We start from the raw sequence: 27905 nt of genomic DNA on the forward strand, positions 1-27905 counted from the left end.
AAGAGCAGATCAAACAGGGGCAGGGATAGCTTTCTCACGCTCAGACTGAGGTGAGGCGCTCCTTTATCAGCACAGAAATGCCTTCGGCCTGGTTTCCTCTTTTTGCACTGTGCCTTAGAGTTAGCTTAACACCATTAATTGGAGACGTTTGGAGTGGAAATGTGGGACAATATCACATCTACAAAAAAATATATATTCTTAAGAAATAAAAGGAAATAATTAAATTTTCAGATAGTGAAATTTTCAAATATGTGATTACAGCATGATAGTTGTATCACTGGCTTTGTTTCTGTCTCACTATGGGTACTTATACAGGAACTGTTTTTATAGCTTTCTAATAAGGGTCGTCTTTGTAGGCTTTCTTAGAGGGTACTTTGGCTGACAACAAGCAAGCAGGGTGGTAAAAAACACAATATAAAGACTTGTAATGACATCCTACAGCAGACTGATGCTGGTAGTGTTAGTATACCATCTGGAGCGGAGGCTATCGGCAGCTGGCCCTCAGCACTCTCAGTCCCTGAGTTGCCTTTATCGCCCATCCCATCCCTGTTATGCTGATGTGTGTCCCAAGGGCTCGAGGTCAGGGACTGTTTTGTGTTGCTGGATGTCGGCTTTCTCAGGGTGTCCGAGCCATCCCCACCTCCTACTCGAGATCTTTTCATCCTGGACTGTTGCTCTGTCTGCTTGCATAAAGTTGATTTTAATTCAACTTTTCTAGCCAGTTATCTGGGAAGAGTCAGAGCTAAAACTGCTATACGAAAGTCTGGACTTTACCCAGGAAAGCATTTGTATACAGACTGATGTTTGGGTTGAACAAATGCAGCTTGGTGCACCAGACTTGGGATCTTGCTGTTTCTGGTTCATGAAAAGAAATGAGAGGGGAATAAAACAAAAACTGAGTTTAAGCCCACCTGAAACCCAAATCATCATTTCAGAGGCACTTTTAAGACATAAATAAAGCAGTGTGGCACAGGAAATAAAAAAACATGTCTGTATAATCATTACTCACTGTAATGTCCTCTGCCTCTAACGCCTTGCTAGAGTCGACATTCAGACTAAACTCCTCTTCAAAATGACCACGCAGACAAGAGGGTTTGACTTCACTCCCTTTACTTAGGCCAGTTGAAGTAGGGTAAACTGAGAAATACATAAAATTCTCTTACAAATCATAGATGAGGACAAATACACAAAAACAGTACAAATGACTTGGTGTAGCCAAAAGCGTTAGCAAATCCTCTCTTCACAAACATTTCTATTAAGTAAACACCGCAATCACATCTCTACAAGTAGATTTGTTCATTAGTAAGGATGGAACAAAATTACATACCGACAATGCCCTTCAAGACCATCTTAAGGGAGACAATTGCCACTACAGCAGAGAACAGGAGAACAGGAGAAGTCTTTTCCCCAAACAATAGCATGCACTTTCTGATGACATCATAGAACAGAGACAGATTTGTGCATGTTACACCAGGTCATGCCAGAAGGGGGCACTAAAGAGTAACTTTCTCAGGGAAAATCTATTTAAAACCAAAACACGGTTACATGGTGACAGAACACTCCCCGTCTGAAACTCAGCAGGTTTCACCTACGAATATGACAAGGTCAAACACATTTTCAGTCATCTGGAGGAATGAGCAAGATCATCTCATCTCCCAGGATACGACGTGTGATGCCGATCATCCTTTCCCATGCTCCTCCCATATGAGAGGAATGTGGTGTGTTGAAGGTCCACGTACATCCGTGTTCTGACAGAAACCTCTCCATTGCTTTTCCCATCATGATTTGAGGGCAATCCCCATATCTTTGCAAGCTCTGGTGAAATTAGTGCCCTGGTCGGAGCGTATGTTTTTTCAAAGGCCCTCGAATCGCCATAAACCTTCTGAATGCGTTTATGAAACTGGAGGAATCCAATGACTCAATTACCTCAATGTGTATAACTCTGACACACAGACAGGTAAAGAGGACAGCCCACCTCTTACTATCAGCGTGGCCTCCTCTCGTGCGACAGGCTGATACAGACCAGGGCCCCAAACACATCAATGCCGACGTTGCTAAAAGGTGGTTCCATGCTGAGCCTGTCTGGTGGCAAGTCTGCCATCTTTTGAACTTCACACCTCCCTCTCAGCCTTCGACAAGTGACACACCTCGAAAACGAGTCTATTAATGCATCTCCTGCACCAACGATCCAGTAACCTGCAGATTCGGACAGCTCCTTCAGTGAAGAGACGTCCTTGGTGACGTACTGCTCATGAAAGTGACGCACTATGAGAGTGGTTACGTGATGCCGTCCAGGCAGAACCAGTGGCTGTTCTTCGTGGAACCCTATTTTTGCCTCAATGAGACGACCCCCAATCCTAATAGCCCGTCTGAGTCAATGAAAGGATCCAGGGCAACGAGTGAGCTGCTCTTGGGAATGTTGGCGTTTGATGCAAGACACTCCAGTTCTTTTCTATAGACCTCTTGTTGAACTGTTTTGATAATGACTAGCTTACTCTGTTCAAGGATATCCCTGGTTTGGGGTGTGCTGCACTGATGCCAACCCTCACATTTTTGAGTGACACACTCCTTTCCTTTTTTGAAGCTCTGAACAACGTGAATAAGGGTACCAAGAGTCCTTATGAGGGAACTCCAGCATGAGAAGCGATTTGAACTGCCCAGAGCCAAGATGTTTGAGGACTGTGACCGACAGTGTTGTGACTTGAGGCCTGATTTCACTGTCTTGATCTGGTTCCAAAAGGTCTAAACCTCTGTACCGCAGGTGACGCCCCTTCAGGTCGAGACAAGAATGCCGGTCCAGAGAACCATATTGTGTTCTCAAGGCGGTCTGCTGTGATAGACCGTGTGGCAATGTCTGCGGGATTGTCTTCTGTGCAGACATATCGCCACTGCTGTGGCATTGTGCTTCTTCTGATTCTCTGGACTCGATTGCTCACGTATACATAAAACCTCCTTTTCTCATTGTAGATATATCCGAGCACCACCTTACTGTCTGTGTAGTAGGTGGACTGCGTCAAATACAATGTCTATTTCGGAGGTGATGACCTCAGACAGAGTTACTGCCATGACTGCTGCACAAAGCTCCAACCGAGGTATAGTATGCTCTGGACATGGGGCCAGTTTGGCTTTACTTGCAACCAATCTAGTGCAGCATCCCCATCTGCATCCACAGTCTTCAAGTAGGCAACAGCAGCTACTGCTTTTCTCTGAAGCATCTGAAAAGACACAGAGTTCTGTTAACTTGACAGTAGATGGTGACATATTTGAGTACGGTCGGGGGATCCTCAGATGTCTTAACTCCTGCAGAGAATCTCTCCAACTTTCCCACACCTTTTCCTTTTCTGCTGGCAATGGAGTGTCCCAGTCCGAAGACCTGTGAGGCTAGTTCTCGAAGCAGCAGTTTTCCTTGAATTGTCACAGGGGAAACAAATCCTAGAGGATCGTACAGGCTGTTCACCGTTGAGAGAACTCACGTTGAGTGAATGACTTTCTCTCGTCCTGTACACGGTACGTAAAACAGTCTGAATTCAAGTCCCAGTACAGCCCAAGGCTGCACTGGCAGAGTGTCAGCAGTAAGGTCCAAATCCTTCAGGTCTGTGGCATGATCTTCACTGGGAAAGGCCTTCATGACCTCCTTGCTGTTCGAAGCCAGCTTATGCAGCCTAAGGTTAGAGCAAGCCAGCATTTTTGAGTTCTTTGAGCAGATCAATAGCTGCATCTGCTGTGGGCAAGGACTTTAACCCGGTCATCCACGTAAAAGTCACGAGTGACGAACTGTTCTGCATCCTCCCCATACTCCTTCCGGCCTTCCTGTGCTGCCGTCTAAGACAGTAAATAGCCACAGCCGGTGAAGGACTATTTCCAAAGACGTGCACGTTCATACGGAACTCCATAATCTCTTTCTCTGGGTTGTTCTCTTTAAACCAGAGGAACCTGAGGAAGTTCCGGTCTTCAGGTCGCACCATGAAACAATGAAACATCTGTTGTACATCTACAGTGAAAGCAATCTGTTCTTTCCGGAACCGAAGGAGGACTCCTACAGAGTTGTTGTTGAGGTCTGGTCCCGTTAGGAGTACTTGGTTCAGAGACAAACCTTTGTGCTGGGCACTGGAGTCGAAGACGACTCTTATTTGAGAGGGCTTCTTGGGATGGTAAACCCGGAAAACAAGGCAGGGTACCAATGCTCCTCATTAGGTTTCAGAGGTGGGGCTTCTTCAGCGTGCCCATTCTGAAAGATCTTTGCCATGAACGAGACAAACTCTTCTTTCATTTTAGGCTTCCTTCTGAAAGACCGCTGTAAAGATTGAGACGTTCAAGTACTTGCTCGTGGTTATGAGGGAGCCTTGGTCGTGGAGATCTGAAAGGCAGGGGAGCCACCCACCTGTTTTCTTTGGTCCTTGTAGACCTCTTGTTCCATGATGTGGATGAACTGTCCGTCCTCGATTGAAGGAGCTTCTTTGTCATCGTCCTTTGTTGTCTGGAACACATTACAGTCTAAAGTGGCCCGTTTCTCACTGGCAAGGGGATGTTTGCATGTCAGGGGAAATGAAGGGGACCCACCACTACTGTATTTCTCTTTTACAGAGTACTTGTTTGGGCATGGCTGAAAGAGAGAAGGGCGTCCATTTTTCAGTACGTTAGTGTAGCAAGAGCTGATAACAGTAGGTCTGTGGACATCTCCAATGCACACATCTCCCACAATAACCCAACCCAGGTCCAACTTCTGGGCATAGGGAGCATTTTGTGGGCCATTCACTTGTCTTCTGACCTTATGAACCCTAATGATATCTCTGCCTAACAAGAGCAGAATGGAAGCTTGGGAGTCCAGCTTTGGCATGTGTTTTGCAAGGGCCTTCAAATGACTGTGGTTTAATGCTACCTCTGGTGTTGGTATTTCTGCACGGTTATTTGGGATCTCATTGCATTCAATCAGTGTTGGCAAAGAAAGTGTGACACTGCCGTTGATGGGTTCGATCACAAAGCCATGTGCTTGCCTGCCTTCTGTCTCTTGTGTTCCGGCACATGTCTTCAAAGTGTATGGTGGAGGAGAACCTGAAATGTTGAATAAGTCGAAAAACTCAGTACACGCAAGTGATCTGTTACTCTGATCATCTAATATTGCGTATAATGTAACTGCAGCGTCAGGGCAGCCAGTCGGGTAGACCTTGGTTAGACATATTTTTGAGCAGGAACGTCCTGCGGAATAGTTTCCGCAGACCTCAGTGCATGCTGTGGAAACATCAGTCTCAATCGGATTGGATTTTCCCTCCCCGCCCTGATCTGGTGCGGAATGTGCTGTGTTGGTGGACCATTGAACAAATCCAGGGTGCAGGACTGCAATGTGGCTCTTGCTCCCACACTCTGAGCAGGAGATGTCATATTCGCAACTCCATTGCCAAATGTGTGGCTCTGCAGCACCTGTAACATATTCCGTGCCTTTTTAAGAGTGCTTTCCTTTCTTCTATTGGCTTCTCTCTAAACCCACGACACCTTGGTAAGGATGTGGGGTTTATTGTGTAGCGGGCAGCACTCTACTGGATCCTCTCTAGTGGATGGCTCACTTCCAAATCGGGTGCCAAGCGATACAGTCCTTGTACCGCTGGAAGGGGGCAGAGGATCCCGATGAGACTCTCGTTTTAAAAAACTGCCACAGCCTTGTGACCTTCGGCTTTAGACGATTGCTTAGCGCCTGATAACTCACCTGCTGGAATGCGGTCTGTGTGAGGCCAGGGTCGTTGCGCATCCGTGCTTCCCGACACACAAAGTCCACAAAGAAGCCGAATGGGGGATAGGGAGCCCCGCGATCTTCTTTGTACTTAAAGCCTAGAGAAAAGCCATTTTTCCTGGAGATAAAATGGCAGCTTCTGCCCACAGGGGTAACACCACGAGGAGTATCCAGATAACTAAGCCCAAGCAGGTCACCATCTTCTTTGGCAGCCTGTATTTCCGACAGCAAAGTCTCCCAGCTCTCTTAGCTTACGACCGTCTCTGTTTGGAATCTTGGGAAAGTTATCTAATCTTTTCAAAAAGGCACCCTCGATGGACCTCTGGTGCACCATAGCATTCATTAAGCCTATCCCACATAGCTCTGAGTCCGTTTGCTTGGTTGGTTCGCATACACGGATCGTATTCGTCTGGCATGTTCAGCTGAATCCTTACCTAGCCATTTCACAAGAAGGTCAAGCTGTTGAAGAGCCCGGGGGCTCTTCAACTGGCAGGGAGGTTGTTCCATCTTTGCAGGAGTCCACTCTGCAGGTGGGGGAGAGACATAGGATAGGTGGAGAATAAACTTTTTTTTTTTTTTTTTTTTTTTTTTTTTTGAGGTGGAGAACTGGCCACCTGTGCCTCAATTTTATCTCACAACTTAGACATCCACATTACTTACACTCTCATAACACACATACAGTGGGGCAAAAAAAGTATTTAGTCAGCCACCGATTGTGCAAGTTCCCCCACTTAAAATGATGACAGAGGTCAGTAATTTGCACCAGAGGTACACTTCAACTGTGAGAGACAGAATGTGAAAAAAAATCCATGAATCCACATGGTAGGATTTGTAAAGAATTTATTCGTAAATCAGGGTGGAAAATAAGTATTTGGTCAATAACAAAAATACAACTCAATACTTTGTAACATAACCTCTGTTGGCAATAACAGAGGTCAAACGTTTACTATAGGTCTTTACCAGGTTTTGACACACAGTAGCTGGTATTTTGGCCCATTCCTCCATGCAGATCTTCTCAAGAGCAGTGATGTTTTGGGGCTGTCGCCGAGCAACACGGACTTTCAACTCCCGCCACAGATTTTCTATGGGGTTGAGGTCTGGAGACTGGCTAGGCCACTCCAGGACTTTCAAATGCTTCTTACGGAGCCACTCCTTTGTTGCCCGGGCGGTGTGTTTTGGATCATTGCCATGTTGGAAGACCAAGCCTCGTTTCATCTTCAAAGTTCTCACTGATGGAAGAGGTTTTGGCTCAAAATCTCACGATACTTGGCCCCATTCATTCTGTCCTTAACACGGATCAGTTCTGTCCCCTTGGCAGAAAAACAGCCCCATAGCATGATGTTTCCACCCCCATGCTTCACAGTAGGTATGGTGTTCTTGGGATGCAACTCAGTATTCTTCTTCCTCCAAACACGACGAGTTGAGTTTTATACCAAAAAGTTCTACTTTGGTTTCATCTGACCACATGACATTCTCCCAATCCTCTGCTGTATCATCCATGTGCTCTCTGGCAAACTTCAGACGGGCCTGGACATGCACTGGCTTCAGCAGCGGAACACGTCTGGCACTGCGGGATTTGATTCCCTGCCGTTGTAGTGTGTTACTGATGGTGACCTTTGTTACTTTTGGTCCCAGCTCTCTGCAGTCATTCACCAGGTCCCCCCGTGTGGTTCTGGGATCTTTGCTCACCTGTTCTCATGATCATTTTGACCCCACGGGATGAGATCTTGCGTGGAGCCCCAGAATCGAAGGAGATTATCAGTGGTCTTGTATGTCTTCCATTTTCTGATGATTGCTCCCACAGTTGATTTTTTCAAACCAAGCTGCTTGCCTATTGTAGATTCACTCTTCCCAGTCTGGTGCAGGTCTACCAATTCTTTTCCTGGTGTCCTTCGAAAGCTCTTTGGTCTTGGCCATGGCGGAGTTTGGAGTCTGACTGGTTGAGGCTGTGGACAGGTGTCTTTTATACAGATGAGGTCAAACAGGTGCCATTCATACAGGTAACGAGTGGGGGACAGAAAGCTTCTTACAGAGACGTTACAGGTCTGTGAGAGCCAGGGATTTTCCTTGTTTGAGGTGACCAAATACTTATTTTCCACCCTGATTTACGAATAAATTCTTACAAATCCTACCATGTGGATTCATGGAGTTTTTTTTCACATTCTGTCTCTCACAGTTGAAGTGTACCTCTGGTGCAAATTACTGACCTCTGTCATCATTTTAAGTGGGGAACTTGCACAATCGGTGGCTGACTAATACTTTTTTGCCCCACTGTATATAATATATATATATATATAATATAATAGGGCCTTGAGGGTGGGCACGTTAACGGCGTCCAGTAGACGGTCTGTGTATTCAAACCTACCTCTGGCGCCGGTGCCCACCTCTCAATTTTAAATCCATGTAGACATTGAGGGTTCTCCGGAGGGGCCGTACTAACACCTGCTGCTCTCTGGGCAGCAGCACCATGCTCTCCTTGTTTTAAATACACTTTAGAGCAACACACAGCAACACTACACTGTGAGCGGGAGGAGGGAGTGTATGGGGTCTTAACACACCCCCGTTCTCTACTAGCCATCAGGGCGGGGGGGGGCTGGGGAGAGGATGCTTGCTGTCACGATTGGCCTCCTGCTGCTGCGGAGCCTGGGTGCGGGGTCCTGCTTGCCTCCACCCCGGAGGGAAGGGTACGATCTCTTGGGTTCTGGGTGCCGTTTCCCCCTCTGGGGGCGAGGATACCTGGACCCGGGGTATAGAGTATGTTTGGGGAGTGGATTGTGTGTACATGTCCATTTACGTTTATTCCTAGGTTGGGTGAGTGCTGATGAGTGTTGTATATGTGTGCATGAGGGTGGGAATGCATGTCTGTGTCTGTGTGTGCCTGTTTGTCTGTGTCTATATGTCAGGTCGGGTCTTAGACTCCACCTCTCTGGGACCTCCCAGACCCTCCAAGTGTGGAGGCCTATCTTCCCTCACCACACACCCTGCCGGTGACTGATGCCCTCAGTGGGTCGGTGCATTGTTGGTTCTTGGTGTCCGGGGCTGGGCACTCAGGTCATGTGCCAGCTCACTCCCGGTGGCTACTTTGGCGGGGCCTGGCGCCTGCTGCTCGGTCGGGCCTCTTCCGGGGCGCGGAGGGCCCTCGGGCCTCCGGCCTCTGTGCCTGCGGCTCGGTTCACTCTGGCACAGCTGGCTGCCGGCGGAGCCGGCGGGGCACGCCGGTGCAGCCCCCTCTAGCTTCTGCCCGGTGGCTACTGGGTGACCCCTCGTCTGGGGATCCTCAGCCCTTCCCATGAAGGTGGCAACGGATGCCCCTCCGGTGGTCCTCCTTGGGCTCTTGCACTCTGGGGCCTCTGGATGTCTGGAGCCTGGATCTCCTCCATGCCTGCTTCATGCCCTGGGGGACAGGGCTATGGCTCTCTACATCCTCTTGCAGACCATTACATGGGGAAACCATTTGAATACAAGCGCGCCGATCCACACAGGTGTGCACACGGGTGTTCACTGTTCGTAGACTTAAAATCACACCTTTCTTGGCTGCTACTTCAAAGCACATTGTGTGCTGTCTGTCCTGCGTGCTGCACAAACAACATTCAATATTTAGTATTTACTGCTGTTTACACTTAGATAGATTCAATGTGATGGTGTTGTGTATAGTATGTTGCTTTGTTTTGTTTTTTTTGCTTGTTTTTCTATCTTTTCTCTCAAACAGGTGATCCCGGAGATATTTTTTCCCCCCTTTCTCACTGTCCCTCTCCCCTTCTGTTTTTCTTTTCCTTCCTCTATTCTTTCTCCCTTTCCTATCCCTCACTCATGTCCGTCCCGTCTGTAACACTGAAAATAAAATAAAATAAATAATTAAAAACAACACATCTCTGTGACATGTTGCTGTCATTGGATTTTCCAACATCTGCAGCTGAATCTTAGAGCTGAGCTGTTTCTGGAGGATAGCTCTATTTGCTGTCCAGTTCCTCACGAGACTGGTCTTTGAGAGGCTGTCGTTTTTACTGTAATGTCCTCTGCCTCTAACGCCTTGCTAGAGTCGACATTCAGACTAAACTCCTCTTCAAAATGACCACGCAGACAAGAGGGTTTGACTTCACTCCCTTTACTTAGGCCAGTTGAAGTAGCGGTAAAAACTGAGAAATAACATAAAATGCTCTTAGAAATCATAGATGAGGACAAATACACAAAAACAGTACAAATGACTTGTGTAGCCAAAAGCGTTAGCGAATCCTCTCTTTACAAACATTTCTATTAAGTAAACACCGGCAATCACATCTCTACAAGTAGATTGTTCATTAGTAAGGATGGAACAGAATTACATACCGACAATGCCCTTAAAGACCCATCTAAAGGGAGGACAATTGCCACTACAGCAGAGAACAGGAGAACAGGAGAGTTCTTTTCCCCAAACAATAGCATGCACTTTCTGATGACATCATAGAACAGAGACAGATTTGTGCATGTTACACCAGGTCATGCCAGAAGGGGACACTAAAGAGTAACTTTCTCAGGGAAAATCTATTTAAACAAAACACGATTACATGGTGGACAGAACACTCACCTTCTTCTTTCCACTTGTCCACGTTTGATTTTCCTCTGCAGCTTTTCTTTAAATGTTTTCCTTACCTCTAGTGCCCTCTTGTGCTCTTTACCTAACACTAGGTTTTTCCCTCTCTTATCTGCTCCTCCCGAGAAACGATGACAATGTATTAACAGCAATGACTGTGCAAAAAGACCAATCTATAAATGATTAACAAAAACAGAAATAAATGTAAGGGCCAAGGATAGGTCACGAATCACCTGGTGTTTATTTGCCACTGTCAGTCATTGCTGTATGGGTATAAAGTATTTTCTTTTTTTTTGTAAATCTGCTATATGTGTATCAGATTGTTTTATTAGTTTGGTGTTGGACTCATGCTCAAATTCTGATACAGTTTTTTGCTTTCTCATTTTATGACCAGAGTCCAAGGCAACCCTAAGAAAATATTTGATTTACAGCCTTGTTTACTTTTCCATCATATTTCACGTGTTTTCATTCTGGATGTGCAAGAGAAAAGTGTTTAAAAGGTGCTCATAGTAACAAATAAATAAATAAATAAGAAACTTAACAATTAAGGAATACTTCGGGAGTTACAAGTCAGGTCCTGCAAGTTGAAACTCGATGGGTTCAGAAAAACACCACTTTTTGGGAATAGAAGTCAAGTCTTATTTCATTTTAAAGCTTTGAGTTATTCTTTTTTAATGTTTTTTTTTGTTTTTCCAGAAGGAAAAAAAAACAAAATAAAATTTCACAACTGCTTATGCAATTCACCAAAACACCCGAGAAAGCTCAAAACGGTTAAAATTTTATTTCTAAAAAATTATTATGTCCTATTTGTAAACTAAGTAATTACATGCAAATTAATTTGAGTTTAGTTTATTCGTATTAAGTTTAATTAATTGGGTTTCACGTCACTTTTGAAGAGTACCGACAGAGGTGTTACACAAAGAAACCAGAATAAAGCATCTTATTTTGAAAGTGTCAGACAGACGGAAGCGCTGAGGGGTGCTGAGCTGCCTCCTTATAAAAGTCGTCGTCACGGCCTTTAGTTACGCACTTGAAAGATGTCTGCAGGAAAGCAAGGAGGTGCTCTGTGCTTCTTTATCAACGGGAAAAAGGTATGGTTTAGAGTTAATGTTATCATAGCGACCGTTTTGTTTTCTGACAGATAAAATCTGCACAGTTAGCAATTTCCGAGGTGACTTTTTACCTCGCGCTGCTGTTAGCAAAACTCTTAATATCATTTTTAGACAAGCACAGGTGAGTTAAAGTAAAGCAGCAGTGCTGAGTAAAACATTTGCAAGTTGGAGTTGTAATGACCTTCAAACATGTTGCGAAGTGAACAAAAATGCAGGAAGAAGGAGACATTCTTAGAAAGCTGTCATCTATATTGGTTCTTGAAAAGGTAAGGTGCATTTGCAGAATAAGTGCAAGCACACCACAGGGACTGCCTCACGTTATTACGGTTTTGTAAAAGAGAAACAAAATGGGCAATTAAAAAACTGAAAGCAGGCCAAGTTCTGCAAATCAAAGAGAAAACATCTGGCTGACTCACGCTGAGTGACAGTTTCTTTGTGTACCACACCGTTCAAACCTCTCCATCTTGGCCTCAAAACAAGATCCTGAGATTCGGTGCAGGACTTTTTGGCTCAGGGTGCTTTCACACGTGCGGTGTCAAGTCGATTCTCCACCTCTTGCAGTGTATTTATGCAGGTGTGAACACAGTAATCGTTAGGTGTACATTACACATGTGAGCTAAAAACGTCCCATATGCGTTGTATTCTCAATGCATGGAGGTGCTTTAGATGGGCAAAGGTCTATACGGGCTAGCAACCAGCTGTGAAAGGAACCTAAATCCTCAGTTTTCTCACACAGCCCCCTCATCCTGTTCTCACTTTCGTTGCTCCTGCCCCAAAACCATCCGGCCAATGAAGCGGACTCAGTGTTCTCACGTTGTTTGTAGTGATGCAATTGTGTTTACTTGGAGGTCACTTTTGTTTTCACCAGAGAAAAAATTAACCAAAAGCTACAAGTTTACAAACTCATCAGCTGATTAGGACCAGAGTAAACAAGCTACAGGTTTGAAAACGCCCTAACAATACCTCAAGCTGGAAGGATGTGCAACCAAAGCACAGGTGCTCTTCAAGTTTGTGTGTCGAGTCAGTTCACACTTCTTATTTAGACACGTGTGTCCAACATCCACCCATCCAACATCAGTCGTAGGTCGACTGGCAAGTAACGAGGTGGCCTGCAGAGAGGAGATCCAACATTAGAAGGCATGGGGCTCTACCAACAACCTTTACTCTGATGGTGGATTACAGGACGTCAAGAAAAGTGGACAGGACGCCGTCTTCATCAGTGGTGCTGAGGTGCGAGCAGGTAACTTGGAGAATCCTTGAGGATCTGACGAGTCTCTGTAAACCGCCTGTAAGACAAAGAAGTCCCTGAATTCTATTCACCTCCTGAGCAGGTCGTAACAGGTCAATACCTCACCGACTTCTATTGTAACCACCAGTGGTGGTATTGCACCTGAACAAAGGGCTCTGCAGCAGGTAGTAAAAGCAGATGACTGCACTGTTTGGCACCCAGCTGCCTGCCATCACCTGAAACGCCTCATTCAGTGTTCACGTAGCATCACTTCTGACCCCACTCACCCTCACAGTAGACTTTGGACAAATGAAATTAAATTCCTTTCTTTTTTTCTTTTTCTTTTTCTTTTTCTTTTTTTTTTTGAACCTCAAAATGAAACAAAAAAAAAAACTAATTAGAAATTACAAAACTATAACTTCTCGAGCTGCTGTTGGGTTGCCCATAAATTAGTGGTGCAGATTTCCTTGTGCTTGTATACTACAATAAAGTGAATAATCTGAATAGTTGTTCACTAATGATGACAACATTATAATGCTTTTATTGCAAGAAGTCATGTGACAGTAAAATACATCATGCTGACCCCTTATAGCTCAAAAACGAAAGCAATCTTCAGAGTGATAATGTGTAGAAATATCTAAGTTAGCTTAAATGTTTAGCCTATAACTAGATTTTATGTACTTTTAGTTTCAGTTTCAGTTTTATTTGTCATATGCAAGTTAGCACAGGGTCAACATTGCAATGAAATGTGTTTGACGAGCATGCCAGTCACTCAGCAGCATGATACAGTAGGAGAAAATATAATAAAATAAAATAGAAAAATAGTAAGGAGCAAAATATTAGAGAGACATGGTAAAAGAGAAAAGATGACTAAATATGTATGTATCTATAAATATAAATATATGTACACTAGTGATTAAATAAGAAAATCTTGAAAAAGAAATATGACGGGAGGGCAGATGGGATATTGCACAGGAATGAGCAGCAGAAAATTACAGTATTGCACTTTTAAAATATAAAATATCAATGCATCAGTGCAGATTAAACAGAGTACTTGTGAAGCTGCAGGGTAGCTTCTGAGTGCTGTGTTGTGTGTGTTTAAGTGTTGTGTTTGAAGGTGTCGTATGGCTTGGTGGTAAAAACTGTTTTTACGTCTTGTAGGTCCGAGCATCTGGCAGACTCCTGTAACGTCTGCCAGATGTTAACAAGGAGAACAGCTGATTGTGCTGGGTGGCTGTGGTCCTTGATGATGCTGTGTGCTTTACGGAGGCATCGCTGGAGGTAAATGTCCTGAATGGCAGGAAGCCTCGTGCCAGTGATGTGCTCTGCTGCCTTCACCACCCTCTGTAGTGCTTTACGGCTGCTGGCAGAGCAGCTTCCGTACCAAAACTGTGATGCAGCTCGTCAGCAAGCTCTCAGTTGCACACCTGTAAAAATTTGAGGTGATGTTGGCGTTCATGGCTAAACCCTCCTCAGCCTCCTCAGGAAGTAACGCCGCTGGCGAGCTTTCCTGATAGCAGTGTCTGTGTGAAGGGTCCAGGAGAAGTCCTCGGTGATGTTGACTCCAAGGAAACTTGAAGCTGCTGACCCTTTCGACCTTGACACCGTTGATGTGGATGGGCTGGTGTTCTCTACTGTACGTTTCCGGTAGTCCACTATCATCTCTCTAGTTTTGCTGATGTTGAGAGTCAGGTTATTTTCCAGGCACCACTCGTACAGTGCCATCACCTCCTCTCTATAGGCCGTCTCATCATTGCCTGTGATGAGGCCTATGATGGTTGTGTCATCAGCAAACTTGATGATGATGATGTTGGACTCGTGTTTAGCAACACAGTCGGTGTGTGAACAGGGAATATAGGAGGGGGCTAAACACACAACCCTGTGGCGTACCTGTGTTTAAGATGAGTGATGAGGAGGTGTGCTTACCAACTCTCACCACCTGGGCCAAGTCGTGCTTGGTGATTAATTTTATTTAATCATAAAAATGCACATTATTTTTAAATGTCAAATGTAAACTTGTTGAATATTTCAGTTTCACAGTAAAGTGTCATCGGTGCAGTTCAGAGTTACTGTTGCCCCTGATTACATCCATCCATGTTACACCTTGTCTTATATATTATTGTTCTTCTTAGAGATAAAACGCTAACATTAAACTGACCGTCATCTAAGCTGTAGGCAGCAGAAGAAACATGCTGTACATTCAACACGCGATCGTTTAGTGCTTGAGGTACCTCGTCACGTCTTCCACAGGCAGAGAGAGAAACCTAATGAGCATGTGCAGATTACGTGCCATCACTTTTTGCTTGTTTCTGATCAGATTCACTGTAACAACTGCCCTTTGTCTCTCTCTCGTCCGACGCAAATGGGACTATAAAATGGAATTTTCTATCTCTTAAACTATCACTTAGATTAACAGGCAGTGATCCACATGTGACTTTGAACATGGTTAATAAAATATTCAAATCCACACGGATTATGAAGTTTTACCAGTGGAGATTTTAGAAACGATTCGGTGTGTTCTCCTGGTGCCATATTGTCTTGGTTCGGTGGGTTTTTGTTTTTTAAATGCTTGAATGACTTGTAGGCTGGTGTTAAGTGGCTTAACAACCAAACGAACATACTGGGAGTAGGTCAGAAAATGAGTGAAAAAGCGGGTCAGTGTCCAAAGAAAAGCTTTGAAAGACCTTTAGAGAGCCAGGAGAAATATTGATCAAGAGTGCTTTAGTATTACAGGATAGTATCTGGCTGCTTGGTAACAAAGTATATAGAAATGAGAGCTGGCTCAAGACTTTTGCCCAGCACTGTATAAGCAAAATAAATGCAGATGTTAGAAGAACTGATTTTCTTTGGTCCTGTTTAAAACAGGTGACGGAGAACCATGCCGACCCGGAGACGATGCTGTTGCCCTTCCTCAGGCAGAAGAGTATCCTTCAGACCAGTTTTCAGTTCACCTTCGCTGTTTAAATGTTAATACTGGTGCTGTCAGCCGCGTTAAAACGGGCTAATCCGCGTTAATGCAGATTGGGCCCGTGTAAGGGTTACTCGGCATTAACGCGTTAATGCGTTTAAACGCGTTAATGCTGTCATCACAACTAACGCGATTAACAATTAACCCATCTGGAGCGCAGACTGACTCAAAATCCCTGAAAGGTCTCTGTCAACGGCATTTCAGGCAGTTTGTCCGTTCTGCGCTCCAGATGGGTCGAGTGTGTTTTAAAAAAATTTAATCGTGATGAGCGCATTAACGTGTTAAGCTGACAGCCCTAGTTAATTGCTTAGTTGTAAGCATTCGGTGGACTTGTCTTTATCCTTGACTGTGACTTCAGTGAAATTAACTGGAACCAAGTACGGCTGCGGCGGAGGAGGCTGCGGAGCGTGCACAGTTATGGTGTCGCGCTACCAACCTGCAACGAAATCCATCATGTATCCTTTTTGACGTGGTAAATGGACTGGTTCTTATATAGCGCTTTTCTACTCTGTCCGAGCACTCAAAGCGCTTCATACAGCTAATTCATTCACCCAATCACACCCATTCACACAAGCACTTCTAAACTTAAGTGCTAAGTAGCTAACATTCATACACATTCACACTCCGATGGATGCATCAGAGAGCAACATGGGGTTAGTATCTTGCCCAAGGATATTTGGCATGCAGACTGGAGCAGCCTGGGATTGAACCACCGACCTTCTGTTAGTGGGCTGATCCGCTCTACCACCTGAGCTACAGCCACCCCCCCGACGTCACACCACCTTGTACTGCTGGGGTGTTGTCAGCTGGATTTGACTTTTTTTGGTTTTTTATTGTTCGTTTTTTTTTTTTTCCCATTTTTTGTCATTTTGTGGCTGTCTGTGCATATTTAATGCAAATATCAAAGTTTAAGATGAACTTTAAGATTCAGACTGCTCTTGTATCCATCCCCAATATTTGAATCCGTAACAGTTTGTGGGCTCGTAGTCCTGTGGTATTGGGGTGGAAGTTGGAGGTTTGGAACGGTCCGAGGTTGTCGAACGGACAGGCACAAGCCTTGGGCACAACTTCAGCCTTAGGACTGGAAAATCAATTTGTTGGTTGATCTCTCAGCCTCTTTAAGTGAAATTAGATTTGCAGAAAACAGGAGAGAGTGTAAGTGTTGGCTTGGCAAGCCTGGTATGGATGACCACACTGAACTTCTGTGTTGACCAATGGTCACTTCCCTCCCCTGACAATGAAACAATACAGTCTGTTGACTCATTCACCTTCCTGTAGCTGAGGAGGAGATATTGGGACACACACTGAGAGGAATCTGAAACAATGTTGAACAGAGATTTTAAAATGAAGGACAAAACCAAACAGTTTAAAGCTGTCTTGTTTGGGGGATTTTTTTTTTTTTTTTTTTTTTGTCCACAATCAGCCTTATTACATGGTCTAAAGCAGTGGTGGGGAGCTCCAGGCCTCAAGGGTCAGTGTGTCAGATGTGGGTTCGGGTGTTCTGTGCAGGTCTTTTCTTTGTGGAGATAGTTGTAGAGAAGAAGCTTTAGAAATCAGTACTGGTGCATGTAGTGTTGTTTTAGTGGTACTACTGCTTAATCTGCTAATACTTGCCTTAAGTCACCTTTACTTGTACCGTCAGCCATTACTCAGCCAACGCCTGCCTGCTGCCGCTCTGTCAGCTCCACGGAGCCGCGGTCACCACAGTGGAGGGCATTGGCAGCACCAAGACCAGGATCCACCCGGTGCAGGTCAGTTCCAGGGACACCCCTGTTATTTATGTCATCTACGTTTATTTGGAAAGTTCCCTTTTATTCCAAATCATTCCTCCTGATGAGTTGGTTGGCTAATTCTGTGATTACATTTTAAAGGCCAACTTATTTACATGCAAACAAACTGTAAACCAAGTGGGGGGGGGGGGGGGGGGGGGGAACAACTACAAACACAAGATAAACTGTTAGGTTTGTGGTTATGATGTCCTTCCAGGAGCGAATAGCCAAGGCTCACGGCTCCCAGTGTGGCTTCTGCACTCCGGGGATGGTGATGTCCACGTACTCTCTGCTGAGGAACAAACCGCAGCCCACCATGGACGACATCACCCAGGCTCTGGCTGGTGTGTTCACTCTCATTTGAGTTGTTTGTTTTTTCTGCTGTCATAGTTTGTCACATGAAACGGTTGAATAGTTGTGTTGCCAACTTTTGTCCTTCCTGTCAGTAAAATGGTACACCTAGTCTCTCCAGTCAGCTGAACACACAGTACTTTTTTGTTTAAGCATAATCTGGTGAGAAGTAAATGATAAACTAGGAGAGTAACCACTCTGACTTAAAAGCATTCAGATTTTCTACTTTTTTCTTGAGGGCTCTTTTGAATTTTGAAGATTATGGCTTGTAGTTAATGAAAATCGGAAATCCAGTATCAATTATGGGAATATTTATTGAGATGAATAAAAAAAGATTTGCAGTACAGAAATATCCAGACTGTAGGAGTCAGGTAAGGCGTGTTGGCTGGCAGATTAAGTTTATTTATAACTAACTCGGCTCACACTAGCTGACTTTTGACAAATGCTGGTTGGAGAATGGGACGCCATCCCACATTGGTGTGTGACCAGCATGAGGAGGAGGTTGCCAGGCTGCTATCCCTGTGTATGGTTCATCCACATGCCCCATGTGGGGCCTCAGTTGGTTTCTTCAGGCTTAAATCATCCAGTCCAATAAATGACACCCAACAAGAGTCAAGTGCAGAACAAGCTGATTGACGGAGAAGATCTGCAAGTTTTCCATGGGTATAATCCACCAAACGCAAATACTTTTTGTGTAAAGCTTATTTATTTTTAAAAAACATTTGAAGATGATTAACTAAAGGCCGGTCGAAGCGGGCACGCTCCGTTTTGCATAACTATTTTTCAATCCCGGTAGAACTGCAACCACATAAGCTAGCGGGAATAATTTTTTAAAATTTTTTATTTTTTTTGCATAAAACCGGAGGAGGACTTGCATTTCATGCATTCAGCTTGCGCTAGGTCATAATTTCCTTCCATATATGGCTTTGCAAAAATTGCATTAAAAAGCACTTGCAGCAACAAAAACATAATATTCCAGAAACACGCTTTGCCAATCCGATCAGCTGTTCAGAACACTTCCTATGCTGGAGTAAATGTCAGAGCGAACTATCACATGTCCGCCATTACCTGCCAAACCAGAAGTGACATCATTTTCATGGGAAAATAGTTTTTTCCCTACAGGGAATTTAATAAGATTTATTGTTGTTTGACTTTACTGCCTTTCTGTATGGTTTCTGGGATGCTTAGAACTCAAATAGCACTGTTGGAAATAGTTTATTTTGATGCACATGCTTGGGGGGGGGGGGGGGGGCTGTTTGGTTTGCAAATTTTGCATTATAATAATAATTTTCATGGAGTATATAAAATTGGTTTATCTCAAAAATGAAACTATGAAAACCACTAAAATAAATTCCTGTGGTTGGAAACTATTTTGTGCAACTTTTTGCATTTACAGTTTTAAGGGATAGATCTCTGAAATTTCTCTAACTAGAAATATGTATAAAAACAAACGAAACAAAACAAAGATGATTCTCATTTTATTTATTTTATTTGTTGGTTTATTGCACTTTTTTTGCAATTTATGTAGTTACTATGGACTTAATGCATACATATTTTTGAAATTTGGGTATAACGGTTGTATTAATGTATAGCAACTTGAAATGCTCCCAAAAATGGCACTACAGCGTTTTTTTGTTTGTTTGTGGTTTTTTTTTTTTTTTTTAAACTCTGGCGGACTTGGTTCTATGGTGGGCCTTAAAGGGTTAAGTCTTGAGTTGCATCTGCAGGTGTACTTGAGGCCCTCTCTCTCCCGTGAACGTGGCATTTCGGCTTCATGCCTGGACAGCAAACTAGTTACTCTTAAAAACTTGTGGTGAAAATCTGTGTCAGACCTCACTTGGACATCACAGTTAGGGAAAATGTTTTATACAGTAATATGAGAGAGGGTGGAAAATGGCACAAGAGCCTGCCTTGTGGTTGATGTATATTCCTACCCTCATGTGTGATATGCAGGTAGTGAACAAAGCCAGGTTGCAAAGAGTAGCTGGAGTCGCACGTCTTTTTATAATTCACGGCTTCTTGTTGGGGAAAGCTTTGATATGTTTTGATGACATTTATCATCGAAGTAAAATTAACTCACTGTGGCGTTTCTTCAGGTAATCTGTGTCGGTGTACCGGATATCGACCCATTGTGGAAGGCTGCAGGACCTTCTGTCAGGTACACTCTAATTTTAGGCAATTATTATTATTATTATTTTTTTTTTTTACACATTTATATAAAAAGAGAGAAATGTTGTGAGAACATGAGTATAAACAAATTGATACGTTGATGCCAACAGGAAGCCAACTGCTGCCAAGCCAATGGTGCGGCAAAACTGCTGCCTCAATGGAGAGAAAAATGGTGATGAACCTGAGCAGGTGAACCTGAGCTTTTTTTGTTTGTTTTTTTTTGTTGGGGCGGGGGGCGGGGGGGTTCTCCTTGTTTTCCCTCTCATTTTACTGATGCTGCTTTTAATGAAGCACATTCTTCTGACCTTTAATTGCTCAATCAAGCCATTAGCTTATATTTGGTGTTGCTGTTCTTTTTATGCACTGCTCTTGAACACCTGATCAACAGTGTAACAGTCAGTTAAACTTCAAGGACATCAGTGTCCATCTTTATGCTGAGGGGACCCTGATTCATCAGAGTACAGGACAAAGCCCGGCTTTGTGTGGCCAGAGTGTGTAGGCAGCTCCTGGACGAAGCACTGATTGGCCTTCACGTTCCTCAGACCAATAGCCACGTGAGAACCTCAGAGACTTAATGAGTCAGTGCCTCAAACACTGCCACATGGAGCCACAGACAGTTAAGGAGTTCAGTGATGGCCTTACCTAGGTTTCAGAGGAGATTCAAGATTCTTTGTCACATGCATAGTTATACAAGTACAGCATGCAGTGAAATGTATCACGACACACTCCTCGAACATTATATACATTAAGTAAAAATGCTGTATGTTCTGGTTTAGGACCCGCATGGCTTGGGATAGAAGCTCCTCTTGAGTCTTTGTCCTTGCCTGGATGGTGCGGAACCTTCTGCCTGATTGCAGAAGTTGGAACAGATTGTTCCTGAGCCACCACAGTCCTCTTCAGGAGCATGCTGAGGTTGTCAGGAGTGCATGCAGGCACACGGGGGTTAATCCGGGTTTATTTTTTTTCTGTGTTTTCGTCTGCAGGAAAAGCCTCAGCTCTTTGACAAACTGGATCTTCTGCCATTGGATCCAACACAGGAGCTGATCTTCCCTCCACAGCTGATTGTAAGTCATCAAAGGCAACAAGAGGAAGGTCTTTAAAATTCACACTTACATCCTGGTTTGGTGCAGGAGTATCTAAAGCTCCAGTTAAACTATTGATGCTACAGTAATGTCCCTTTTCCCTACAGCTGATGGCAGATACAACGAGCCCGCAAACACTCACCTTTCATGGGGAGAGGGTCACCTGGGGTGTCTCCGGTTTCTCTGGAGGAGCTGATCCAGCTCAAGGCCAAACATCCCAAAGCTCCCCTGGTCATGGGCAACACCAACATAGGTCAGCAGAAAACACCCTCTGAGGTGTTTCTAACATGATTTAAAGAGTGGAAATGGAGAAAAGATTTTTCTTTGTCATTGTTTGATCAAATTCAGGTTTCTAAACTAGATCAATTATTGGTTAGACTCCTGCTTTTATAAAGTGTATCGTTTTAACCCGCTCTATTTGCTTTGTGCTGAAGGTCCAGACATGAAGTTCAAAGGCATCCTACATCCGCTGATCATCTCTCCAACCAGAGTGAAGGAGCTGTTCGAGGTCTCTCAGACGCCACAGGGTGGGTAACCTACACATTCACCTGAGGCTCCAGCCCTTTGTTGGTGTTCATGCACGGGCAATGAGTTTATTTTAGGGTGTGCATGAGGTAAAAGTTGGTTAATGTGCTTCCTCTCTGCAGGCGTTTGGGTGGGAGCGGGCTGCAGTTTGTCAGAGCTTCACTCTGTCTTGGAGAAGCTGGTTCCTCAGTTCCCGGAGGAGAAGACGGAGGTGTTCAGAGCACTGAACCGGCAGCTGGGGAACCTGGGAAGTGTGCAGATCCGAAACGTCGCCGTAAGGAGAAATCGCACATGTACCATTGATTGTTATTATTCGTGTTTTACTTCATTTCTAGATTTATTTTTCCCCTTCCTCCACATCCTGTTTCCATTGCTTAAATTAACCCTTGCTGTAGCACTAACTAGCCACTGTGAAAGAGTCCCATTTAATTTTAATTACAAAGAGCAAAAATCTAAAGTATTCATAGGATTTTGTTTTAACATCATCCTGATGCAGGATCCTCAGCTGATATATGCTCATATTTATTTGAACATTTAATACACCTTGTTCTTTGAGATGTATTCATATTATTTGTAACTGGTACTGTGGTTTCTTGCTTATGGAACATAGACTTAAGTTTGAATAACGTGGACTGCTGCTTTGTGGACACTGTGCATCAGTGCTGGTGCGTTCCTCTCACCACATGTTGCATTTTAGCTGAGGGCGAGCAGAAAAGGCTCATTGTTTTTGTGAAATATGAAACTCCCTGATGAAGTCTTGTGTGCAGAAGCCTGTTGGAGTTCATCCAGTTGAGCTTGACTAAAGCATGAGAATGAAGCCATTTTTAAATGATTTTTAAGCCTGTCTGTACCCATCTATCTGTTTTCAATGTCACAGGGCCAACACGTAGATGACCATTCATGCTCACATTGACATCTTTAGAATCACCAGTTAACCGAACACCGTGCATGTTTTTGGGGCTCTGGGAGGGAGTCGGAGTGAAACCCACACAGACTTGGGAAGGACAAGCAAACTCCATGCAGAAAGACCCCACTGTAGATTCAAATGCAAGACCTTCTTGCCATGAGGCGATGGTGCAAGTGTTGCTTTTGTTGCATATAAGCATTTTTTGCTGAGCTGTAGTGCTCTGCACATATTCCAGAAGGTACTCGGAGCCCGTTGCTCATTTTACAGGGCTGATCTGTAATGGCTGCAGCTGCCGTGCACGGCTGTGACTGGTGTGTCAGGAACCGGTTAACCAGTCAAACAGTTGCTGCACAACATCAACAAACCAACACCACATTCAAATTCCCCATAGAACTGAAAGTAAAAAGCTCCTAAGATGTTACGTTTCATGCATCGGTCTAACATTGTTTAAATGGTGCCTGAGTGGCCAAAGCTGAGGGCACAGCTGCGCTCATGCTAGCTCAGCCAGTGAAGGTCTACTGCAGATGATGAGAAATACTACTGCGATATAGTGAACATTTCCTCATGGGTCAGACGTCATGCAAAAAATCAGCTAGACAAAGAAGAAATATCTTCGCTGTGGGCATGAGGGGGCACTGTAAGACAAAAAGAGGGCTGGCTTCAAAGAAACTAAAATTCAAAGCCTTGAATTAAAACTTAAACTGATTATAATCTCCTCTCTTGTTTCTGAGTACAAGTTTAATGTGTCCTGTGTCTGCATTTAGTCTCTGGGAGGAAACATCGTGAGTGCGTACCCCAACTCGGATCTGAACCCCATTTTGGCTGCCGGCAACTGCAAAGTCGGCGTGATTTCCAGTGGTGAGTCGCCAGGACTTTTATGCTAAGTGTATTTAAAAAAAAATCAAAGATAAGTGATGAATAAACAAAAAGCAACTTTAACTCTATGAATTCACCAGGAGGAAGACGAGAGGTTCCCCTGAATCAGGACTTCTTCGTGGGATTTGGGAAAGTCATCCTGCAGCCGGAGGAGATTGTCGTCTCCGTTTTCATCCCCTTTTCCAGAAAGGTACACAAACTTTATTCTTTATTTGTAAGAACATGCGTCTCCTCCACAGTGGTGACATACATTTTACTGTGTGGCTGTGAGCGTCTGTCATAGATTATGTGCTAAAGAGAAAACGATTACTAGTGCTGCACCTCATCTCACCTGCAGGGGGAGTTTGTTCAGGCTTTACGCCACGCACCGAGGAAGGAGGCCTCCTTCGCCACCGTGACAGCCGGGATGAGGGTGATGTTCTCAGAGAGCTCCAGAGTGGTTCAGGATGTCAGTATTTACTACGGAGGGATGGGCCCGACCACAGTCAGTGCAGCCAAAACCTGCCAGGCCATCATCAGGAGGTCTCTTTGTTTTCCCCTCCCCGTTCTCTACTTTACTTCATTACTTTCTCACCTTGTGCTGATTTGCTTTTCTTCCCTTCAGGCCGTGGGACGACGAGACCCTCGGCCAAGCCTACGACATCCTTCTGGAAGAGCTGGCCCTCCCTCCTTCAGCTCCAGGAGGGAAGGTGGAGTTTCGTAGGTCTCTGACTCTTAGTCTGCTCTTCAAATTCTACCTGGAGGTCCTGCACAAGCTCAAAGCAATGGTACAAAGAGATCTACTTTAAAGAAATAGTGCAGGGTAATGTGGTAAATCCAACTGACTTAAATGTGTTTTTACAGAATGTGATCACAGACGAGGTCCCTGAGAAGATGCAACCTTTACCCAGAGAGATCCAACCTGGCCTGCAGGAGTTCCAGGTTACAAAATGGCTTTCAGAATGGTTTAACTCAAAAACAGATGTGCTTTCTTCATAAACCCGACTACTTCCTCTTCCTCATCAACCTGTCTCAAAGGACCAGAGTAACCACGATGCAGTGGGGCGTCCCATGATGCATCGGTCCGCCATCAGCCAGGCCACAGGCGAGGCTGTGTACTGCGATGACCTCCCAAAGATAGAGGGCGAGCTCTTCCTCATGCTGGTCACCAGCTCCCGACCACACGCTAAGATCACGTAAGCACTAAATGGCAACGCCAACAAGGAAGTGCCAAACACTGCAGTTCCTCTAATGGCCACAGGAGGTGTCTTGTCCACCAGCATAAGTAATTGTGGTCCCTTCACACAGGCAGCACTAAAAAGCAGATTCTTCTGTTGCTTGCACTGCATAATAGGTTTCCTGCTTTGTCTTGCAGGACTTCCACAGGGCTGTGGAGTGACATACATTTGCGCGAACAATAGAAATGCAAAATAATGGATCCATACAGGAAACATGAAGACCATGATCAGCTGCAGGAAGTGACAGGAAAGGCAGAGCAATGCAGCCAGATGGACACAGATTTGCTTAACCTTTAAAACGTTAGCCTTAAAACATGGCTTCCACGTCAGCAATGTGAAGCAATCTATAAACCTGTATTCTATCCAAAGACCACCAGATGGCGATAGTTGAACGATGACCTCTAGTGTGTGTGTGCGTGTGTGTGTGCTTTGTTTCCAAAGACAGATGGTGTCACTGACACAGGCAGCAGATCTGGCGATGTTAACACTTTCATTGGGAGTCACTGACATTACAAGTCAGTGCATCAGGGGGGCAGATGATGGTTTGCACATATGCAGAGGAGGGATGGTGGATATACTGGACAAGGGATGTTAAAGAAAATCATGCCTGTGCAGTTATGAAGGAGTCAAGTTATATTTTGTATCTGGCTGTAAAGATGTTTAATTCTGCTGTAAAGTCAGACATTTTAACATGGGACTCTATGGCAACTGACTCATGCTTGGAGTCAGCCTCAAGTGGTCACTAGAGGAACTGCAGTGTTTGGCGCATTATTGTCGGTTTCACTTTTGCAATCAACATTAAGGTTGGGCGATATGTAAAAAATTTTCCAACCGGCAATTGTCAGTCCAACAATTGCCCATGGGTGATATATTCGCGTATGCGCAGACTTTTTGATGGGCGGAGCAATGTAATCATGCACGGTCTGATTTGGGTGTTTACAACACAGAAGAAGTCCAAACATTGACAAACTAATTACCCCCCCCCCCCCTTCCCCCACGGTCGTCACGATTAAAAGTTTTAATGCTCTCAACCCATCTGGAGTGCAGAATGAACAAAATCTCAACAAACTGCCAAAATGCGTTGATGGAGACATTTCAGGGATTTTGAGTCAGTCTGCGCTCCAGCTGGGTTAATTGTTAATCGCATCAAGTTGTGTTAATTCGTGGTGATGGCACGTTAATGTTGACAGCACTAAAAAAGAAAAGTCGCCAATGTGGATTTTTGTTTTTTTTTTTTTTGGGGGGGGGAGGTTGGCTTTAAACCTCCATCATTCTTAGCAAACTCACTCATGGGCAAATAAATAAATCACCCATGTTCATCCAATCGCCCCACCCTAGTCAACATAGACAAACTGCACTTTGGAGCTTTTGAATTAAATTATCTTTAAATAACGAGGCTTAGTGCATTTACATCAGAAAAAGAGGCTCTTTCTGGTGTTTTCATGCTGATATTTTGATGTCTGCTGTCTGACAGAGGGCTGGATGTGAGCGAAGCCCTACAGCTTCCCGGCGTTGTCGACGTCATCACAACCAAAGACATTCCCGGGAAGAAAGTCCGCACATTTTGCGGTTATGATGAGGAGCTGCTTGCCGAGAGCGAGGTAGAGCCTTCTGCACACCCGCTGCTCTTCACTCATATTTAAACCCTAATTGGGAAATAACGACACTCACCATATCTGCAGGTGTCGTGCATCGGTCAGATGATATGTGCGGTGGTCGCCGACACGAAGGCGCACGCCAAACGAGGAGCAGCAGCTGTAAAGATCAGCTACGAAGACCTGCCCGACCCCATTTTCACCATCGAGGTTTGACTTTTTACCCTTTGAGCATCTGCATCATGGGGAATACTATAGTTTGAGTAGTAAAACTGTTTCTGTTCCTTTACATCACAAGCATTGATACTCGGGATGTTTTGCTCTGTTTTTTGATAATTCACTGGAGAAAATGCTACAAGTGCAGATGGGTAAACTTTTCAACGTCACACCTTTTGTGACAGGAAGCCGTCGAGAAGTCATCTTACTTTGAACCACGACGGTTGCTTCAGAGGGGAGATGTGACTGAAGCCTTTAAAACTGTCGACAGGGTTTATGAAGGTAAAAGTTGTTTGAGAACAACCGGAAGAAACGTCTGCTTTTTCTTTTTAAACTCTGCATGTTTTATCCTCAGGGGAGATTCGAATTGGAGGCCAGGAGCATTTCTACATGGAGACGCAGAGCATGCTGGTGGTTCCCGTCGGCGAGGAGATGGAGTTCAACGTTTACATCTCCAGTCAGTGGCCAACTTTGATTCAGGTAAATGGAGCAGGTGTGTGTCAGTGAACCTGAGAGTTACTCAGGGACTAATGGCTCACCACTGCTCACATGTTGACATGTTGAACATAAAAGACAAGTCAGAGCTGCAGGTGGGTTGGATCTCTCTGTGCAGGATGCTGTTGCCGAGACGTTGAACATCTCATCCAACAGAGTCACTTGTCATGTCAAAAGAGTGGGCGGAGCCTTTGGAGGGAAGATCACCAGAACCACCGTTTTGGCTTCTATCACCTCGGTGGCTGCTTGGAAGTGAGTCCAAAGGATTAGCAAGTCTTTCACACAGGCTGGTCGGTAACCTCCAGGACACAAATATCTGACAGAGGCCGTTCACTTTCAAAGTAAAAGGTCTACGTTACCAAAGCAATTGCAAGTAGGTTTTTGTTTCAGCACCATCTCTGTAGCCACTGGCCAACTAGTGGGGAATACAACAATTTCCTTAGCAGCTGGCTGTTGCTAAGGGTAGCTTACCTTCGTTCTCTGGGCCTGTGTTACTGAGGCCTGAAGAGACATTAATAAAGAAAAAGAAGCTGGAAAGTTCTTACATTTTGTTTTCTTTTATTATAACTGTTTAAAGGACCAATCGAGCCGTCCGCTGTGTCCTGGAGCGCGGCGAGGACATGCTCATTACAGGAGGCCGACATCCCACCCTGGGGAAAATATAAGGTACAACCAAGCACACAGGATATACCTTCTAATTTTTAGGTGTTGCCCACTGTTTTGATTTTATTTTTTTAAGAAAATTACTTTTGAATTTCAAATATACTTGTTATCGTTATTTATTGGTTAGGATTCTGAGTGTTTTGTGTGAGGGGAGCCTTCCAGCGCTTTAATTATTCAAACATTGTGAGAAACAGTGTGATGTAGGACAAAACCAAGGTGCAGCAGAGTCTGCAGAGAGGTTTGTGTTTGTCTCTCAGCTGTAAAGACTGATGTGGTATTGTCGGCACTCTACCGAGCAGGCGTGAAACGTGGATGCCTAAGTTTGTGACTCCAGTAACTCAAAGAAGCGATGTAGGAGTTTTAAATCAATACCATAGGTGTATCTACTAGGAGGTTGAGAGGTAGCTCCAGTATTTTTTTTGTAAAGAGTTGTCTTA

At 44.5% G+C, this 27905-nt stretch overlaps 1 pseudogene across 1 annotated transcript; it reads left to right on the top strand.

The window, feature by feature from the left end:
- Positions 1-11293: 11293 nt before the first annotated feature.
- LOC146491671 (aldehyde oxidase 1-like) lies at positions 11294-27470 on the top strand (annotated as a pseudogene). Its single transcript, XR_014872254.1, has 23 exons — positions 11294-11386; positions 15501-15558; positions 15962-16058; positions 17246-17354; positions 17590-17716; positions 19820-19881; positions 20003-20081; positions 20876-20956; positions 21082-21227; positions 21409-21501; positions 21622-21773; positions 23171-23264; positions 23363-23472; positions 23620-23804; positions 23887-24049; positions 24126-24203; positions 24300-24457; positions 25974-26100; positions 26182-26304; positions 26496-26592; positions 26666-26790; positions 26924-27057; positions 27383-27470. The product of XR_014872254.1 is annotated as an aldehyde oxidase 1-like (transcript).
- The last annotated feature ends 435 nt before the right edge of the window (positions 27471-27905 follow it).

Source organism: Neolamprologus multifasciatus, chromosome 23 (genome assembly GCF_963576455.1).
Source record: "Neolamprologus multifasciatus chromosome 23, fNeoMul1.2, whole genome shotgun sequence".
Taxonomy (NCBI): Eukaryota; Metazoa; Chordata; class Actinopteri; order Cichliformes; family Cichlidae; genus Neolamprologus; species Neolamprologus multifasciatus.